This window comes from Cyprinodon variegatus, unplaced genomic scaffold, assembly GCF_000732505.1.
Source record: "Cyprinodon variegatus isolate N-32 unplaced genomic scaffold, C_variegatus-1.0 Scaffold448, whole genome shotgun sequence".
Taxonomy (NCBI): domain Eukaryota; kingdom Metazoa; phylum Chordata; class Actinopteri; order Cyprinodontiformes; family Cyprinodontidae; genus Cyprinodon; species Cyprinodon variegatus.
The window spans coordinates 191,640-201,326 of NW_015150901.1; the positions used below are offsets into that span (position 1 = coordinate 191,640).

The 9,687-nt window shown below is 41.4% G+C and overlaps 1 protein-coding gene across 1 annotated transcript in view; it reads right to left on the reverse strand.

Moving 5' to 3' along the window:
• Positions 1 to 9,687, reverse strand: part of LOC107093830 (neural-cadherin-like) — a 501,663-nt gene that overhangs the window by 182,048 nt on the left and 309,928 nt on the right. The gene's annotated exons all lie outside the window — the stretch shown is intronic.

Genomic DNA, 9,687 nt, shown 5'->3' on the forward strand with positions numbered 1-9,687 from the left:
TCTCCTAAAAACCTTCGCATCCAGTTGCCTCAACTGAACTTTTCAAGCATTCCCATTGAGGAAATCATGAAGGCCAGAATAAGGTTGGCCAAAGACCAGGACCAGTATTCACCTCAAACCCTCAGACTAAAAGAAGCTGTTAGTGATAACAATGTTATTATTTCAACCTCAGGAAGATAAAAGTTATTTTTTAAACACATTAAGCCTTTAAAGGACTCCTAAAGCATATAAAAATAAAATAAAATAAAATAAAATAATAATAATGTTAGGATTAGTGAGGAGGACTTTGGGGGAACCTAAGAGTGTTTGAAGGGGAGAAGATGTTGAAAATAGAGTTAATGGCCACAAAAACTGGTATAACTGTGAAAGATGCACCTCTTGTTTTTTCTTTATTCTTTATTCTTTATTTATGGCTGGTTTATACTCAACACATTGAGCTACATATAAGGTGGGCAGCAGTGTTGATAGCCCCATAGTCGCACACATCAGAAATTCTGTATTTCATCCTGCTCCGTTCAGAGTGACCCAGATTCTGACTTTTTACTCACACATAAATCATTACTTTTAAGAACAGAAGGAAACAAGTACTAGCAAAGAAAACCGAGGATCAGAGAAGAGTAAGAGGAAACATTATTAAAGTTTTACTGTATTTATACTTTAGAACAGGGTATGTTTTTTAAATCTGTGAGGCGTTTCTTTTCTCTTTCACTACCTTTCCACTGGTTACGTGGTGAACTGCCCCCTGTAGTTTTAGGGAATACTGAACCAATGTCAGCATTAAGTATAAACACCTGCAGGAATTGTTCAGGCTCGCATACCATCCAAGAAACCTGCGTAGCATCATGAAGCACCACTATGGCTCAGCCTTAAAAGACAGCATCACAGCAACAAAAGCAACGGGCAGGAGCTTCTGCTCTGTTCTTTGAGAATGAGTTCAATCTGGCAGGATTTATTCACTAAGATAGGAGCTTTCTGGAAAGAATCAGAGATCTTTGTGAATACAGAACCAGGACACAGGAATAGGCCAGGTCCACCCTGGACAGGTCCAAAGTTCAATAATAGAAAACATGTTATACTCCAAAAAAGTTAAAAAAAAACAGACTACTGGACTTTGTTTCCAAGTTTGAAGACATGTCGCTTCCCATCCTGGAAGCTTTTTTAATTCATGTTATCTTTGCACCAGTCCAGCAGCTGCTCCACCTCCTCTCTGTAGTCCTCATCTCTGATGAGGCCCACCACCGTTTCATCTGTAAACTTAACGATGTGATTGGTGGTGAAACTGGGGAGTCGTGTGTAGTCAGAGTGAACAGCAGGGGGCTCAGGACGCACCCCTGAAGGGAGCCCTGTGCTTACGATGATGACATCAGAGGTGTTCTGTCCGACCCGGATTGACTGAGGTCTGTTGGTGAGGAAGTCTAGCAGCCAATAGCCGAGGGGTGTATTGAAACCCAGCTGTATCAAGCCGCTGCCTACTGGTGCAGCCATCTTGCTGATGTGTTGTGTGTTGCCAACAACGACTTTGTTTATAGATGTTGGAGCTTGTAATATTTCCAGTGTAGTCCTGTTTCTCTGACCGTGACTAACTGTATGTGCTCTCTTTCATCCTCTGACATGGGAGCTGGCTCAGAGCTCCTCTTTCTGGCTGTGTGTTTCCTGGACGGGGCCGCCTGTAGAGCTGGTTGACAGTTGCCTTTTGTATCTCTGCTTCTTTCTGTATCTCTGCTTCTGTCTCCTTGAACCCCAGTCGGCCTCGGCAGATGGCCGCTCACACTGAGCCTGGTTCTGCTGGAGGTGTCTTAAAGTTAAAAGGGAGGTTTCCTCTCCACTGTTGCTACAAGTGACTGAAGTCAATGAGTCGATGCAATCGGCTGGTTTTCCTTAGAAAGTAAACTTTGAACCAATCTAACTGTATGGTCTGGTTAAATTGTCTCTGTAGAGTGCCTTGGCATATTCACAGCATGGCCTTATATACAGTAAATTAACTGAATTTAATTTAATTGAACAGGTGGGAGATCAGAGCAAGGACTCGGCCAGAGAACACATATTAAGGTGGGCAGTGTCAGGGCTCCTGTCTGTCTGTTTGTTTTTGTGTTTGTCTCCCTTCCACCAACAGGAGGCGCCTGGTTTCCGGTTCGCCTCCTCACACACCTGCTGACGGTTACCTTGTTAACGGAGTGTTCTTAAGCTGATGATTGCCACGACCTCGACGCCAGATCTTTTGACAGTTTTTGGTATTCTAGCCAAGCTGAGTTTTCACTGAGTAAGACTGAGTTCTTGTCTAACTGAGATTTAACTTAGTTTTGTGTCTTTGCCTCTCAGCAGGAAGTCATCCTGCAAACTGGACCTTTACTCCCTGGAGGGATTAACTGAGTCTAAACTGAGCCACGGATTCAAACAGGTGGTTTGGATCCAGTTTCCCTTTGAGGACGTTGAAATTACTCTCTGAGCAAGGGAATCATCTTCACCAAGACCCGTTCAAGTACAGCAGGAGATCTGACTGGCAATCAACGTCTCCGTTTACCTACACCGTCCGAGTTCTGGGTAAACCCTGTTCCGCCCAGACATACACTGGAAAACCAACACACAGATTGGAGTCAAGGTTCCTTCACTTCTCTGGACGCGTGAGTCAACAATCAGATCCTCCCCTTCAAGATCAACAAATCAAATTTCCCACTTAGCCTGAACTAACAGTCTGTCTTCCCCTTGCCTTCCAGTTCCAACTGAGCAGAGTTCAGGGAAACTCTGCACCGTGCTTAACATCTTCAATAAATTCCTTCAAACTTTTCATCCGTGTCTCTCTGTTTGGTTTCACTGCATGTCGGTCCAAGCCTTAGATAAAATCATGAAAGGCAGCATCTCTGGAGGCCCTTCAAAGGGTCATTAAAGCTTCGGTATATTTATAATTAAAGTAATAAACATCCTTGACACACAAGAATAGATTTCCATTTTGATATTAGCTACTGATGAAGAACAGTGGTTTAGGTCAGTATTTAGTATTTGCTGGAAACCAGGTGCTGATGCTTTTGGTGTAGTCAAGATCAAGATTACATCAACCAAGACTGAGGAAGACCCGAGACAAGGCCAACACCTTAGATCGGGGTAACCAATTAAAAATCAGTGGGGTCCCAATAAAGAAAATCATCAACCAGTAAAGGTCCGGAGACATTTTGAATTATAATCTGTTACATAAACAGAATTTAACACTGTCGCCGGACAACATGCGGTAATTTATAAATGTTTTAAATCAGGTTGGGTGTGGATTAGCCAGGAGGGGGATCTGGATCCGGACCGCGGCCCGCTAATCCGTGATCTCTGCCTTAGATGGTCCTGGTGTGGTCTAACACTAGTTGATGCACGGATGGAAGAGAGCATAGACCAATGTCTGCTCATTCCCTGGAGATTGAGTCAGATGTGTGTTCAGAAAAGCAAGCTGGTATGTAAGGGAAAAGACAGAAAAGTAGGAGGCTGCAGACATTCATTTCTACTGAGAGCTGTGTTTTTTAAGTCCTCTCGCCCACATGTTGTCATTAGCTGGTGGCTATGAGCTCTCCTTCCCAAAGGCTGCCACTCAGAAAGAAGGGCTGCAATCATAAATCAGTGCACAGCAAGACAAGAATTCATGAGGATGTCGATTTAAATAAACCTTTGAATTTATTTATCCATTCACTCTTTTTTTGTTTTTAAGTTGCCACATATTTAAATTTGAATCATTTTAGAGGACTCAAATGATGCAAATAAGGTGACAGTGAAAAGACCCCTCCATCCAAAAAATGAATAATTTTTTATTCAGGTGTCTGTGTCTTTGTGTGGAAGTGTTGTGTTGTATGCAAACGCATGGGAATAAATCTGGGATTATGTCTGACATGGAGCCAGTGAATCATCCTGTTAAGGTCCAACAGTGAGCCACATGCTTGTCCTGCCAGCCAGACACAAATCCTGCCCTTTTCATTCATTGCCTCTAATTAAATGAAGCTGAAGGGTAAAATTACCTTCTACAAGCCAGAAGCTGTGTGGACATGTGTGATGGAGGCCTTTGTCCTTCAGATACAAGGCTTGTCTTACTCCCAGTTCCTTGGGTTTGTTTAAATTTAATCAATTTCTCTAGGATAAAAGCTGCTTCAACTCAACATAATATGTTCATGCAGAAATATTTTTCTGCCTGTTTTGTTTTAAGGATTCTGTCTCCAAACACCCTTAGTTTCATTAGTAAATCCCATAAAGGCCATTTCATTACCATTTATCATTTTCTCCCTGCTATAACGGCTCCATTTCCTTTTCTTCTCATTCAGGACTGTAGAGTTTCAGCCTGAGCTGTAATTCTGTTCTCTGTGGTTAGCTAATATATTAATGGACAAGGTTTTGAGCCTCTAACCCAGGGGCGGATTTAGGAAATTTTGGGCCCTAGGCAAAGACAGGCAGGGGGCCCTCTGAATTGAGAAGATAACACATAAAACAGACCCATTATACAGATAGAGACATTTTTATAGAATAGACATACTTTATTTGTTCTACATTTTGTCCCTTTTCTTTTTGTTTTCTTCTCTATGTTTTGTACTCAGCTGACTTTTCATTCTGTCTCAAAAGGAATGAGCGATTTTTTCCAAGCACTAAGCTAACTTAGCTGATTGCTCCTTCCTGTGTTTCCAAAATGGCGTAAATAACCCAGTCCTTCTTTTCACTGTAGACAAGCCATGATCTGCTTATCTGTTCTCCATTTTTCATTTAGCTGCATGAATCATGACAGCAGACAAAATAGAGGAGAGCAGGAGGCGGGGTTACCAATCTACTTGCTCTGGAGAGCAGAGTTTGGTACCATTAGATGTTGTCGCCCAAGTCTCTGGTAGCAGAAAAAAAATTGCTAGATTTGGCGCTAGGTGCTTTTTTTTAGAAATAAAAGTGTTAGAGGGTCTGAAAAGTCGCTAAATATAGCAAAAAAAAGCGCTAAGTTGGCAACACTGCTTTTCCCACCATTTGTTTTCCAATGGTTTGCTGGTGTCTGTTTGGACCTTTCTGAACATGTGCAGCAAATGGACTGATCCAATATGGTGGACACTGAAGGGGGGGGCTGAGACACACTTAATATTATAAGCGTTCTAAAGGCATTTTAGTGAAAGGATTCTTATCCAAAACATAATTAATGTGCAGAAATAAGGAATAGTTGTATTAACCATACATGTAAACATAGTTTTATGAGGCCCTCAGGAACTTGGCGCCCCAGGCAACTTCCTGGTATTGCCTAATGTTTAATTCCCCCATGATCTAACCATGAAGCTTTTTCATATTTTTTACAGTAATACCATGTGAGTCAGTGCTAAGATCCAATCAGAAACACGTTCTCCAAATTAGTTTAACAACAGAGCAGAGCAGCTTTGCAGATTTACAGACATGTGAGAATCAACTGGCCATTTCATCATAGACAGAAATTTCTGCATGGTGTTATTATCAATAATGAGATACAAGCGAATCCCAGTCAGTGATGTTGGTTGATGTTAACTGGTTGCAGTGATCCCATCACTTCCGCCTCTGAAGAGCTGCGCCTGAGGAAAACGCAGCGCTTCAGGCTGAACATCGCAAAGTTTAAAGAGGGTCATTGCGTCTTCTTTAAATCAGGAAGACTGCAGCTCTCTGTGTCAGAAACACTGCTTCTATTCAACGTGACATGTTGAACGTTCTTCTCCTCACCCTGTCCTGTCCTGTTTGCAGGCTAATTTATGCTAATGCAGATGGTTAGTCTTTGGCACAAGAAGTGCAGTTACGTGACACTTAACATCTTTCATCTTCTTTCTATTTCTAACACCAGAGGACAGAAGGATATCAGAGATGTACTTGGATTTTCTTCATCGTAGAATATTAAAAACAAATCGATTTATTTCAGTTGCAGTAGAGATATATTAGTCTGGATATATGAGAAAAGAACTAAACATGCTTTATTTGATTAAAATGGACTCAAACAGAAACAGATGGTTGAAGGCAAGGTGGAAAATCTGCAGGCATCTTCATTAAACAAGCACCCAGAAATACAAAAAACAACAACCTGGGATTAAGGGCAACTGTTCACGGTCATACAAAAGAGTTATGAAAAAGTTTTAGGCAGAGAGGGTTTTTTTTTAGTAACTGGGATATTATCTAGACATCAAACTGGAGTTAATCAGCTAGGCGGATTTCATCCTAACATGGAGACAAATGATGGTACTTAAGCCCGGTTCACACAGTAGGATAATCTCTCCAGTTTTAAACCAGATTATGGGGATGGGTCCTCAGATAATCCGGTGAGAATATCCTGCCATGTGTGCCAAGAGCCATCAGGTCTGCTCTAAAGGACACTGGGACCACTCCCATCCCCATTCAGCGACATGTTGGGTGATCTTGGGCAGATATCCGAGTGTGTGTGGTGTTCCCTGAGCTCCGACATAATGGGAAGCAATCAGAAATTGGGACCTGAGAAAAAAAACAAAAAAAAAAACAGTACCTGACCAGGTTAACAGTTGGAGCCACTGCTGTCTTCCCCCAACTTTACAGTTTATCTCAGACATCATTGTTCCACTCGGCATCTCCACTGTTTCCTCGTTCGCTATGATTATTTTCTGGAGGCATTGTGAGATTTTCTGTCTGACGTCTGTTTTCGTATTTTTGGTTTCATTCTGTGTTATTCTTATTGAAAGCCTTCAGGTGGAGCACCTATTAGTCCCACTCATTTGGTGACTACTGGTTACTGTTTATAGGAAAAGTCAGGTCAGCAAGGGATGATCATTATTTACACCTAAAACTAATACATTAGCAAGGATTTAATTAATTTAGCGTTAATCAGTGAAAAAAATAAATGTAGTAATTTTCGGCGCGATCACTGAGTCTTGGAGCGGCCAGTTTTGCCCAAATATAGTGACACCTCACGCCAAGATGACTTGGATAATAGCGCGTTGTGACAAACACCAGATACAGCACTGGGACTTGATCGACAGCCGATACCGCACCGTGTCGTCACAAACCAGTAGGTGGCAGTAGTGTTCTTTGACAAACATGCATGCCTCCAGTAAAGCACATTCAAATGAAAATTACTCTTAATTAAAACATATCATTTCTTGAACAGTATGTAATAATTTCATATTTAAAGTACTTTAAGAAGCCCTTATTACGCTTCTACTAAACATCCAAAAATAATAACAGATATGTGTGATATATAAGTGTGAACTTAGCAGTCTAATAAGTTGAGAAAGGGGAATCAGTTTTACGTCTGCGCAAACAAACCAACTCCTTTCCAAGATGGACTCTTGTTTTTCCTCACACATTATCCCTTTTAGGTTTTCTCTTTTTAGCCTCCTCACAAGGTCTAAACATTTTCCTTAACTCCGCCATGACCAGAAGTTGAGCAGGCGGAAAAATAAGAGAGCGAAAGTCTTACCTCCCTGACGATATAAGAGCCTGTGGCCATAATGCAATACGTTCTCCCAGGTCACATGACCTGGCCAATGACTGAGCGTCTTCTTCCAACTATAGGAACTATATTTTGTGTTTCATCTGTCTGAAAGCAGTTGGAAAAAAGGTCATACTTAAAGAAAAATTTAAGCAAGACAACCCCTTTGTGAATAGTAGCTTTGCCTCGTCTGTTCCTGTTCCTCAGCTATCTCTATAGTTATGCTGCTATAGGTTTAGACTTCTGGAGGACATAGGGATCCATTTTTCATCATTCTGCTCCATTCTATCTATATTCTCCCTCTTTGCAGAATCTATTAATTCAATCTCTAACTTTCTGCTCTCTCTGCTTTTTCTCATAGCAGCTTCATCTGGTCTGTTCCTGTTTGGCTGTGACTCCATCCTAGAGAGAAATATCAGCTGTACTGCTGTAATCAACACCTTTGTTTATAGATGTTGGAGTTCAGCATGTTTTCCAGTGTAGTCCTGTTTCTCTGACCATGACTGGCTGGATGTGCTCTCTTTCATCCTCTGACATGGGAGCTGGCTCAGAGTTCATCTGCCTGGCTGTGTGTTTCCTGGACGGGGCCGCCTTTTACAGCTGCTTTTTGTATCTCTGCTTCTGTCTCCTTGAACCCCAGTCGGCCTCAGCAGATGGCAGCTCACACGGAACCTGGTTCTGCTGAAGGTTTCTTCCTGTTAAAAGGGAGTTTTTTCTCTCCACTGTCGCTACAAGCATGCATTCAATAAGTCGACGCAATCAACTGGTCTTCCTTAGATATAAAACTTTGAATCAATTTGACTGGATCATCTGGTGAACTATAAAGTGACCTGAGATGACATGTTGTGAAATGACACTATACAAATAAACTAAATTAAATTTAACTGAATGCCAGCTTTTCAAATTGGCATAAAGCCACTGGAATTTTTTTCATTGTGAAGTTTTATTAATAGCACATATATTCACCTGAGAACTGATTAAGGAGATTAATGATATCTGTGTGTTACAGACTCTGGTTGCGTAGATTAAAATGTATATGACAATAAAGTAGTGAATCTCAAACAATTTATTAATTTTTAATTATAGAATTCTAAAAATAGTCCTATAGGCTCATAGCTCTTATGTCAAATATTAAAAAAACAAAACAAAATTTTCACAGCACCCCCTGATAAAAACTTACTTCTAGCGGCCCTGATAGATATTATTTGAAATGAGCTCAATCTAACAGGTCATTGGTAGAAAAAGATTAGCAGCCTTAGTGGAAGTGGGCCGTGTTTTATAGCCACACGTTCATCTTAATAAACCGTGGGGATATTCTTCATTCTGAGACACTCATGCGTGAATCTAACCTTTCAAGATGCTGAATGATCCTGATGGCTGAGAGCCGGAGCTGCTTTTTTCCCCCAAATGTTTAAGAAGTCTTTTGTGTCTGCTCCTCAGTCTGACCCCATAAAAGCTGCAGGATCAGCCAGGAGGCTTACAGCCGTATTCATTTATGCGCCAGGCTTTTATCCAATTCCTGACGCCCTCAGCTTATTCATTCTAATAGTCTCTCTGTACTGTAGATGGAAATGAAAGTGTACAAACATCCCTGGTAACAGCTTTGAAATGTGTCCTGAGCTGATAAGTAAAGGAAGACATCAAATCTGGGATGTGTTTGCTTTTCTTTAGAGGGAAATTGATCTCAGTAAAAACACTTTATGAGAGTTTTTATTTTTTTCTACTAGAAATGATAACAGTTTAGACTCATTGGGAAACATCTTGTAAACGTTCCTGCATTTGACAGACACTGTGATGCTTCCTGTATCTGCTATGGTGAAAATAACTCATTTTCTCTCCTCTCAACACGCATTGCTTGTTCCAATCCAGCAAAACAACGACTTCTACGATGTTGAGTCCTCAACTCATGCAAAGTCAGAGAATCTCTTAAAGTGATGGTTACCCTACAAACGAGAGGAACCTGGGGGGCCAACAAGCTGCAGACAATGTCCCACATGATACGATGTTCCATCCATGAAGGGTTTCCTAAGTCAGGCATCAATGTGTGAACGGGATTCCTGTAGGAAGATTCCAAACCTGATTGCTTCTCTTTGTTGCTTCCGTCACCTTTAAAGGAGAAGTCTGGTCAGCAATGGCCACTTCTAAGAGCGGCCATTTGTGCCCAAATATAGTAACCCCTCCCTCCTGCCATCTTCAAGCAGTAACGTCACGGTGCAGCAAGCCTAGCGCCATTCTCCCTGCTTTACAAGCAAAATCCATGGGAACTACTAGACAAA